Raw genomic sequence first — 11,370 nt, 5'->3', positions numbered from 1 at the left:
TCTTAGATATCTTTCAATAATGTCTTATAGTTTTCAGTGTATAGATCTTTTACCTCCTTGGCTAAATTTATTCCTAGGTATTTTATTTTAGTTTAGTTTTTTGCAATTGTAAATGGGATTGTAGTCTTGATTTCTCTTTCTGCCCATTCGTTGTTAGTGTATAGAAATTCAACTGATTTTTGTAAGTTGATTTTGTACCCTGCAACTTTACTGTATTCGTTGATTATTTCTAATAGTTTTTTGGTGGATTCTTTAGGGTTTTCTATATATAGAATCATATCATCTGCAAATAGTGACAGTTTTACTTCTTTTTTTCGATTTGGATCTCTTTTATTTCTTTTTCTTGTGTAGTTGCTCTGGCTAAAACTTCCAGTACTATGTGGAATAAGAGTGGTAAGAGTAGGCCTCCTTGTCTTGTTCCTGTTTTCAGAGGAATAGCTTTCAGTTTTTCACCATCAAGTATGATGTTACCTGTGAGTTTGTCATATATGGCCTTTCTTATGTTGAGGTACTTTCCTTCTTACCCATTTTATTCAGAGTTTATCATAAATGGATGCTGGATCTTGTCAAATGCTTTCTCTGCATCTATTGAGATGATCATATGGTTTTTATTCCTCATTGTGTTAATATGGTACATCATGTTGATTGATTTGCAGATGTTGAACCATCCCTGCATCCCTGGTATAAATCCCATTTGATCATGGTATATGATCCTTTTAATGTATTGTTGTGTTCAATTTGCTAATATTTTATTGAGGACTTTTGCATCTCTCTTCATCAGCGATATTGGCCTGTAATTTTCCTTTTTTGCATTGTTCTTGTCTGGTTTTGGTAACAGGGTAATGTTGACCTCATAAAATGAGTTAGGAAGTATCCTGTACTCTTTAACTTTTTGAATGAGTTTGATAAGGATAGGTATTAAATCCTCTTTGAATATTTGGTAGAATTCACAAGAGAAGCCATCTGGTTCTGGACTTTTGTATTTTGGGAGGTTTTTGATTACTATTTCTATCTCTTTACTTGTGATTGGCCTACTCAGATTCTCTATTTCTTCTTGATTCAGTTTTTGGAGGTTGTATGATTCTAAGAATTTATCCATTTCTTCTAGGTTATGAAGTTTGTTGGTGTATAGCTCTTCATAGTATTCTCTTATAATTCTTTGTATTCCTGTAGTATCTGTTGTAATTTATCTTCTTTCATTTCTAATTTTATTTATTTGAGTATTCTCTCTTTTTTTCTTAGTGAGTCTAGCTAATGGTTTGTCAATTTTGTTTATCTTTTTAAAGAACCAGCTCTTAGTTTCATTGATCCTTTCTATTGTCTTTAGTCTCTATTTCATTTCTTTCTACTCTGATTTTTATTATTTTATTCCTTCTACTGACTTGGGCTTTGTTTGCTGTTCTTTTTCTAGTTCTTTTAGGTATAGTGCAAGATAATTTATTTGAGATTTTTCTTGTTTTTTGAGTTAGGCCTGTATAGCTATAAACTTCCCTCTTAGTGCTGCTTTTGCTGCATCCCATAAGTTTTGGTATGTCGTGTTTTCATTTTCATTTGTCTCCAAATATTCTTGGATTTCTCCATTGACCCAATAGTTGTTCAGTAGCATGTGGTTTAGTGTCCACTTACTTGTGGCTTTCCCAGCTTTTTTCTTGTTTCATAGCATTGTGCTCAGAAAAGATGCTCTATGTGATTTCAATCTTCTTAAATTTATTGAGGCTTGCCTTGTTTCCCAACATATGGTCTATCTTTGAGAATGTTCCATGTGCACTTGAGAATAACGTGTGTTCTGCTGTTTCGGGATGGAATGTTCTATATATATCTATTAAGTCCATCTGGTCCAGTGTTTCATTTAAGTCCACTGTTTCCTTGTTGACTTTCTGTCTGGATGATCTATCCATTGATGTAAGTGGCATGTTGAGGTCCCCTACTATTATTGTGTTACTGTCAATTTCTCCTTTTATGTCTATTAATATTTGCTTTATGTATTTAGGTGCTCCTATGTTGGGTACATAGATATTTACAAGTGTTATATTCTCTTGTTTGATCATTCCCTTTATCATTATGTGATGCCCTTCTTTGTCTCTTGTTGCAGAGTTAGTTTTAAAGTCTATTTTGTCTGATATAAATATTGCTACCTCAGCTTTCTTTTCATTTCCACTTGTATGGAATATCTTTTTCCATCCCCTCACTTTTAGACTGCAAGTGTGTTTAGAACTGAAGTGTGTCTCTTGTACGTGACATATATATGGGTCTTATTATTTTATCCATTTAGCCACTGTATGTCTTTTGATGGGAGCATTTATTCCATTTACATTTAAAGTAATTATTAATAGTGTGTACATATTGCCATTTTGTTATTTTTTTCTAGATGTTTTTGTAGTTCTTCTCTGTTCCTTTCTTCTTCTCTTGTTCTCTTCCCTTGTGATTTGATGACCTTTTTTAGTGTTGTGTTGGGTTCCTTTCTCTGTTTTTTTGTGTACTATAGGTTTTTGTTTTGTGGTCACTATGAGGTTCATATATAATAACTGATGTATATAGCAATTTATATTAGGTTGATGGTCTAAGTTTGACTTCATACTAAATCCCTACATTTTTACTCCACCCCCATGTACTACGTTTTTGATATAATTTACCTCTCTTGATTTTGTGTATTCCTTACCTTCTTATTGTAGATATAGATTTTAGTGCTTTTTCTTTTGACCTTCATACTAGCTTTTTAGTTGTATGTGGTTCACTACATTTACTATATATTTGCCTTTACCAGTGATATTTTTTTCTTTGATAATTTTCTTATTTCTATTTGTGGCCTTTGTTTTTCACTTAAAGAAGTCCCTTTAACATTTCTCATAAGGCCAGATTAGTGGTGGTAACTCCTCTAGTTTTTGCTTGTCTGGAAACTGTCTCTCCTTCCATTCTGAATGATAACCTTGCTGAGTAGAGTATTCTTGGTTGTAGGTTTTTGCCTTTCAGCACTTTGAATATATTGTGCCATTCCCTTCTAGCCTGAAAGGTTTCTGCTGAAAAGTCAGCTGATAGCCTTATGGGGTTTCTCTTGTATGTAACTCGTTGCTTGTCTCTTGCAGCTTCTAAGATTCTGACTTTGTCTTTAATTCTTGACATTTTAATTATAATGTGTCTTGGTGTGGGCCTCTTTGGGTTCATCTTGTTTGGTACTCTCTGTGCTTCCTGTACCTGGATGTCTGTTTCCTTTCTCAGGTTAAGGAATTTTTCAGCTATTATTTCTTCAAATAAGTTCCCTGCCCCCTTCTCTCTCTCTTCTCCTTCTGGGACACCAATAATGCAAATGTTTTTTAGTACACTTGATGTTGTCCCAAAGGTCCTTTAGTCTGCACTCATTCTTTTTAATTCTTTTTTCTTTTTTCTGTTCAGCTTGGGTGATTTCCTCCACTCTGTCATCCAGATCTATGATCCATTCTTCTGTGTCATCTACTCTACTGTTCATTCCCTCTAGTGAATTTTTCATTTCTATTATTGTATTCTTCAGCTATGATTTGTTCTTTTTTATATTTTCTAACTCTTTACTGAAATTCTTACTGTTCTTTTATTCTTCTCCTCAGTTCAGTGACCATCCTTATGACCATTAGTTGGTACTCTTTATCGGGTAGATTGTTTATCTCTGTTTCAGTTAGTTCTTTTTCTAAGGATTTGTTCTGTTCTTTTATTTGGAACATATTCTTTTGTCTCCTCATTTTGCCTACTTCTCTGTGCTTATTTCTATGTATTAGGTAGATCAGCTACATTTCCCAATCTTGACAATGTGGCCTATGTAGGAGATGTGTTATGGGGCCCAGCAGCATGCTCCCCTCTCATCCCTCACACCAAATGCTCCAGGATTGTCCCTTGTGTGGGCTTCATGTGCCCTTCTGTTGTTGGCAGGGCTACTATTGCTTCAGGCATGGGGGTAGGCTGTGCTGGACCCTGGTGTGGCTGGGCTTGTGATCTGGCAGCACAGCTGTTTCTAGCTTGCTCTTGGGCGAGGTAGGCCTCAGATGCAGACTATCTAGGCATCCAGGCAGTGCACAACTTCCTCAGCACTCTAGTGGATGGGGGCACTAGTGGGTGGGGCCGGTCTCCTGTATGAGCTGGCTGTGTGCCCCAGGGGTGTGCAACTGCCTCAGATGTGTTGGTGGGTGGGGCAGGTCCCTGGGGCAGGCTGCCTGTGCTGTCTGGCTGTGCTTGATTGCCTCAGGTGCTCTAGTGGGCAAGTGAGGCTCCTACACTAGCAGGCTAGAGGGAGGATTCCAAATGGCACCTGCCAGTGTCTTTGAGATCATGGCTGAAGAAGGTCACAATAACGGTTGCCACCAGTGCCTCAGTCCCTGGGAGCGGGGGGAGCAAGCCACTTCCTGCCTCTCCAGGATGTACTCTGAGCTTACTAAGTGAGTCTCTTTTACCAATGGACTATGCACTTTTCTATCTGATGTTTTTGTGCTGATTTCCAGGTTGAGTGAGTCTCTGCATGAGCCCTTTAAGAGCAGGTTTTCCTTTCCCCGAAATTCTATAGTTTTCCCAGGTGTATTCCTCATTGGTTTTCAAAGCCAGGTGATTTGGAGTCTCGTCTCTCTCATGCTGGATCTAAGGGCTGGGGTGCCTAAAGTGGAGCTTGAATCCCACACTTATCCAGGAAGGCTCTGTACCAATCACTCCTGACAGTGAAACTAGGATGTAGTTTTTTCCTCAGCAGGACTATATCTCTGCCTCTTCCACCCCTCTCTGTGTTGTCCCTTGTTGTGGAGGTTCTTTTAATCCAGCTTCCAGATCTCTCTCAGAGGAAATTTTTCCACAGGTAGTTGTAGGTTTGTTGTGCCCATGGGAGAAGGTGAGCTCAGGGTCCTCCTATGCTGCCTTCTGCAGAAGAGCTCTTTCTAGATTGTTTTCTCTGTTCTACTTCATTGATCTTGATCTTTATTATTTCCTTTTTTTCTGCTTACTTTGAGTTTAACTTCCTCATCTTTATTTTGTTTCTTAAGGTGGAAGCAGGAGTCATTCATATGAGATCTTTTTTCTTTTCTAATATAGTCATTTTAGTGCTATAAATTTCTCACTAAGCTCTACTTTAACTACATCCCACAAATTTTGATATGTTGTGTTTGCATCTTCATTTGGTTCCAATACTTTCTAATTTTTTGTTTTCTTCTCTGATTCACAGGTTTTTTTAGAAATGTGTTTTTAGTTTCCAAATATTTGGGGATTTTCCAGATATATTTCTGTCATTGTCTTTCAGCATTCATCTCTCTGAAAATTTTGTATTTCACTTAGATTTTGTAATATATTTTCTCTGGGTAAAATATTCTAGTTTAACAGGTGTTTTTTTCTTCTTCTTCTTTCAGAACTTTAAAGAACTTTAAAGACATTGCTCCACAGTATTCTGGCTTGTATTGTTGTTGATGAGAAGTCTGCTGTCACTCTACCTTTGGTTCTCTAAATATAATGTCTTTTTCTCTGGCTTCTTTTAAGATTATCACTGGTTTTAAGCAATTCAATTATGATGAGTCTTGTAATTTTCTTCATATTTATTTATTTATTTATGAGGAAGGTCAGCCCTGAGCTAACATCTGCCAATCCTCCTCTTTTTTTAGCTGAAGAAGACTGGCCCTGGGCTAACATCCGTGTCCATCTTCCTCCACTTTATATGGGACACTGCCACAGCATGGCTTGACAAGTGGTGTGTCGGTGTGCACCCGGGATCCAAACCAGCAAACCCCGGGCCACCACAGCGGAGTGTGCACACTTAACCGCTTGCGCCACCAGGCCACCCCCTCTTCATATTTATTTTTGTTGAGCTTTTTCAAGTTTATGGGCTTATGGTTTTAATCACATTTGGAAAAATTTTAGCCATAATTTCTTCAAATATTTTTCTGTTTTCCCTCTATCTGCCTTTAAGGACTTTTATTAAACATGTATTGGGCCACTTGAAGTTGTCCCACAGCTCACTGATGCTTTGTTCATTTTAAAATTCTTTTATCTCTATTTTATTTTGGTTAGCTTTTTTTGTCATGTTATCAAGTTTACTCATCTTTGTAATCCCATCCAGTGCATTTTTCATGGAAGACATTATAGTTTTCATCTTTAGAAGTTATATTTATATCCTTCACATTTCTCCTTAATATTCTCAGTCTTTCCTATAGCTTCCTAAACATATGGTATAAGATACAATAACTCTGAAATGTCTTTGGCTACTTATCCTATCATCTGTGTCATTTCTCCATCGGTTTTGACTGCGTGATTTTCCCTTCATTACGGGTTGTGTCTTCTTGCTTTGTTGCATTTCTGGTAATTTTTATTGGATGCCAGACATTTTGAGTCTTACCTTATTAAGTGTTGGATATTTTTGAATTTCTGATAAATATTCTTTAGCTTTTTTTCTATAGTTAAGTTACTTGTAAACAGTGTTATTCTTTTGAATTTTGTTTTGTGAGACCAGAGCAACATTTGATCTGACTAGTGGAAATGGGAAATATCTCAGGTCCTGTGTCACTCTGAGAATGGTTCTCTCTAATCCTTTCACTTGTTTTCCCCTTTGTCTTCCCCCTCCCCCATCCTCTGGTGGTTTCCTCACACACGTGCACTGATCAGTACGCATCTGAAGACCCGAGTGGGACATTCTGCAGTCCTCCAGGGTTCTCTCTCTGTGTAGCTCTTTTTCCCAGTACTCATCTCTGTGAACTCTAGCCACTTTGGCCTCTGTCTTAGTCAGCACAGGCTGCTATAACAGAATACCATAGAATGGGTGGTTTAAACAAAAAACACTTATTTCTCACAGCTCTGGAGGCTGTAAGTCTGAGATCAGGGTGCCAGCATGGTCAGGTTCTTCATGAAGGCCCTATTCCTGGTTTACAGATGGCTGTCTTCTCATTGTACCCTCACATGGTGGAGAGAAAATATCTCATGTCTCTTCCTCTTTTATAAGGGCATTAATCTCATCCTGAGGGCTCTATCCTCATTACCTAATTACCTCCTAAAGGCCCCACCTCCTAATACCATCCCATTGGGGGTTAGGATTTCAACATATGAATTTTGAGGGGACACAAACATTCAGTCCATAGCAGCCACCCCAGATACCCAATTCTATCTCTTCAACCAAAGGAAATCACTAGCCTCCTCTGTGTCCTCACTCCCTGTGGTAGCCTGGTAACTTCCTAAGCAGTAAGCTGGGACAACTGTAGGGCTAGACATTGGTTTCTCAGCTCTCATAAATAACTGTCTTTTGTTGCCTGATGTCCAATGTCTTGGAAAACATTATTTCATATATTTTGTCTAGGTTGTTAGTTATTATAAGAGGGAGGGTAATTCTGGTCCCTGTTATTTCATCCTGATTGGGAACAAAAGTCTGAAACTGGTAGCTTTATTTTATAACTGTAACTCAACTCAATAAAATTTTTATGTCAGGAAATCTTTATACATTGCAGTGATAGCCAATTTGGTATCATTTGTAATAGAAAAAAATGGGACTAAAACTATACATCCAACAATAGGTGAATAATTACTTGACAATAATGGTTATAAAAAGTATGTAAGAGGATGGTAAAATGTTTGTCATATAATATTGTTTTTCAAAAGGCAGAATACCTTAATCCATTAGGATTTGCTTAGAAAACCCAGCTAACAGTGGTTTAGATATACAGGAATTAATTTTTTTCACATAACAAGAAGTCTTGAGGTAAGCAGCTACTTGTATTAGTTCACAGCTAGATAATGTTAGTGAGACAACCCCTGTGATTCTCTGAGTGTTTTCCTCATGGTCTCAAGATGACTTGCCCAGTTCCAGACATGACATCTTTATTTATGACGAGAGAAAGGGGGCTAGGGGGAAGGGGTTTTATTACAGTCACTATCTCTTTTGTTAGGAAAAGAAATATTTTCACAAAAACCCCTCGGCTGAGTTCCCCTTGCATCTCACTGGACAGGACCAGGTTACATGACTGCCCTCACTGAAAGAGATTCTGGGAATGGGAGAAATGGAGCTGTCATTTGGGCTTAGATTGTTCATGACATATTGACTTCCCCAAACAAATGTCAGCAAAAACATGGTTCTATCAATGAAGAAGTGAGAAACGGATAGTCAACCAACTAATATCTGTCACAGTAAAATTGTATGTAAAGTGCAATATCAACAAGGTGAGAAAAAAAGCCACCATCAATTAGGCATCAAAAAAATTAGAGGGAAACATCCAGAAGTCGTAAGTGAAATTTTCTTTGTTGTATGGAAGGAACTAGAGGGTAATTATTTTCTTCTTTCTACCTCTCTCTGTTTATGAATTTTCTTTGATGGACATGAATTACTTTTCTAACTCAGAAAATTGGGAAGATTCTATCAAGGATTGTCCTGGATATAAAGGAATCCACAGCAGAATGGCCTCCAGACTGAGAATCAGGGTTCTCTATTTCCTGCTCAGCCTCTATGACCTTGCAGCTCAGGTAGAGGCCTCAGGAAAAATTCAGGACTCCTGGAAAGGCTGGGGTCCAACTTGGGGGTCAGGAAAGCTGAGGGCAGGCCCCATCCCCAGGCTAGAGACTTGGATGGTCCTGGATCGTCACCAGCCCCCACCCTCAAACAGAGCATGGTGGAGGCACTTCACAACCAGGCAGACCTAGATTGGGATCTTGGCTCCTGGAAGAGCTGTCTGACCTTGGATAAGTCATTTCACCTCTCTGAACTTCAGCGTCCTCATCTATAAAGTGGATATAACGTGCTTCTCTCACAGAGCTGTTGGAGAGTTAAATGAAATGATGCGTGTGAAGTGCCGGGCATAATTTAATGAAGGCGTTCAATGAATGCTGGTCCCTTTCCCCTTTTCCTTCCTTATCCCCAGGAGAATGTGTATCTAGCAGAAGCCCCAGAAGAGCCCACTGCCCTCAAAAGTTGATGCTCTTAGGTCTACAGTCCATTAGCCAACCACCTCCCACTCCATATGCAACTCTGTCCTTCCCATCCAAGAGGCCTCATGGCTCCCTGCCTCTGGTCTGGCTTGTGCTGGATCACAAGGCTGGGTTCAGCATTTGTTAGGAGCCCAGCCTGAGTTCAGACAAAACCACGTTCAGAATCCCAGCTCCATACAGGCTGCTTAACGCTCTGAGTTTCCATTTCCATATTTGTAAAACGGAGATAATGCTGCAAGGATTAGTATATATCAAATGTCTGGCCCATAACGACTACTCAAAGAAAAACCCTAAACAAACCCAACAGCAAATATTATTATGATATAGGGAACACAGCTCCATTTTACAAGGAGGAAGCCGAGGTTCTGGGAAGCTAAGTGACTTGGCCAGGTCACAGTGACCAAGTCTGTCTGACAACAAATCCCTGGGTCTTCTCTGTACCAGTTGCTTCCCCAGAGGTTGTTCTTCAGAGCCCTTAGCTGCTGAGCAGAAGGGCGGGGCCATCCCTGTGCTGTCAGGGGAAGTGTCTGCTGGGGCTTCCACCTGGCTTTGGGGATGATGGGTGGGGACATGGATCCAGCTTGGGGAAAAGGGGCGGGATCAGGGCATGAGGGCTTATCAAGAGGAGGGAAGGTGACCCAGACAGATCCACATACTCTCCTAAAGAAAGGTAGGGCTGGTTAGGGCTACTACACTCTATTGCAGACTGGGGATTCTGAAGGAGAAGGGAGAGTGTGGGAGGGTGGAGGGGCAGGAGGGCACTTTAGAGAACACATCATTGATGTCAGAAGGGGTCAGTACTTGCTTTTAGCTCAGTATAAGACAGGATTTTATGAGAGGCAGAGTCAAGCTGCCTTGAGAGGTAGTGAGCCTCCTATCCTTGGGAGTATGTGAACAGGAGTTGGAGCATCCTTTGCCAGGGAGGCTGCAGAGAAGATGTGTGCCCTGGCAGGGACTGGATTCTCCAAGATCACCTCCAGCTCCAAGGTTTGGTAAATCTCTGAAGTTGTCCAGAGCAGATCTGTGGGGTGTTGCTGAGGGCTCAAGGAGGAACCAGCAACACAGAGCATATCAGAGCAGGACCCAGAACCTGCTTGTTCTGAACTCCTGCCCAGCCTCACTGTTAGCCCAGCACTGGCCATCCAGACACAGGATCTGAGCTGGATTGGGATTGCCCTCTTTGGCTGGGAGGGGGAGACCAGGGTTGGGGGTGCCATGGTTGGGGCAGGGTCTTACTCTGAAGGCAGCATCTGCCTGCAGTGCTTGAGGAGGCTGCACATTTCGGGCATCCATGAAAGTGCACTCTGGCAGGAGGGGGAGAGCAAGGGTGGTAGCTGCCCCAGCCCCCCAACCAGGGGCCCCTGAGGGCCAGTACCTGCTCCCTGAGGCCAGGCTCCAGGCTTCTTTCTGACCTGTGGATTCTGTCTTCAGTTTCCATCTCTTTGCAGTCTAGTGCTACCCTTCCTGCCTCTGTGGTCCTCTGTGTCCCCCTGTCTGTCCATCTGTGTATGTTGATCCTTCCTGGTCTGCCTCTGTATCTCTATTCTGCCCAGTCTGGGTCTCTAGTCTATACCCTAGTCCATGCTCACTGCTCTCTGATGAGGAGCTGCCACCTCAGACCTCTTTTTACACCAGCTCTGTCTTTAGTCTCCCAGGATCTCCGGATCCCGCCTGGCTCCCCTGGCTCACCCCATCTAACCCCTGGCCTAGCAGACCCCAGGCCCTCAGAGAAGACAATGCCCTGGTTACCTTTGTGCCCCACAGCCAGCACTCTCTCCTCTTCCCGGATACCACTGAGCATTCCAGGGGCTGTGGATGCGGCAGGAGGGGGTCATGTGGGGAACGGTCAGCTCCGGCACCTGTTGCCTGGCCTCTGACCCCCTCATCAGGATGCCTATTCCCCTCATGCAGCTCTCTGGGAAGAAGCGGACGATGGCGTGGAGGGCAGAGGGGGACATGCAGGCTCAGGGAGGGCCAGCACATAGCTGTGTCACTGTGCGTGGAGGGGATGCCAGCAGCCTGACGTCGTTGCCTCCCTGGATCTACTTGACCCGGTCAGCCGCCTGCCCCAGCTTCACTCACCCTGCTTTTTGGCCACGATTTCTGCTCCTACTGCCTGCCTTCATTTCAGTTTCTACCCTGGAAGAGGCATGAAATGAGAGACAAAGTGAGTAAGTGGTGGAGGAAGAGGGAGGACCTGTTTTCAGGCAGGTCAATCCAACCACTTTCTTGTCAGAGATGCTCAGAGAGGCAGCGTCTGCTGGTGGTTATGAGCACAGGCTCTGGAGTCAGTACAGCTGTGACCCTGGATGAGTTGTGTCACCGCTTTCCTTATCTGTAAAATAGGTATAGCAACAGCGCCCACCTCGCAGGGGGCTATGTTCAGGGCTCATGTTCAGCTTGCAGGCATTCTGGTATAGTTTGCCCTGTTTCCTCTCGCAGGTACCTATTCTGATTGGAGAGCGCCCA

This window comes from Diceros bicornis, chromosome 13 (genome assembly GCF_020826845.1).
Source record: "Diceros bicornis minor isolate mBicDic1 chromosome 13, mDicBic1.mat.cur, whole genome shotgun sequence".
NCBI lineage: Eukaryota > Metazoa > Chordata > Mammalia > Perissodactyla > Rhinocerotidae > Diceros > Diceros bicornis.
Note: the sequence above shows the minus strand (reverse complement) of the source record.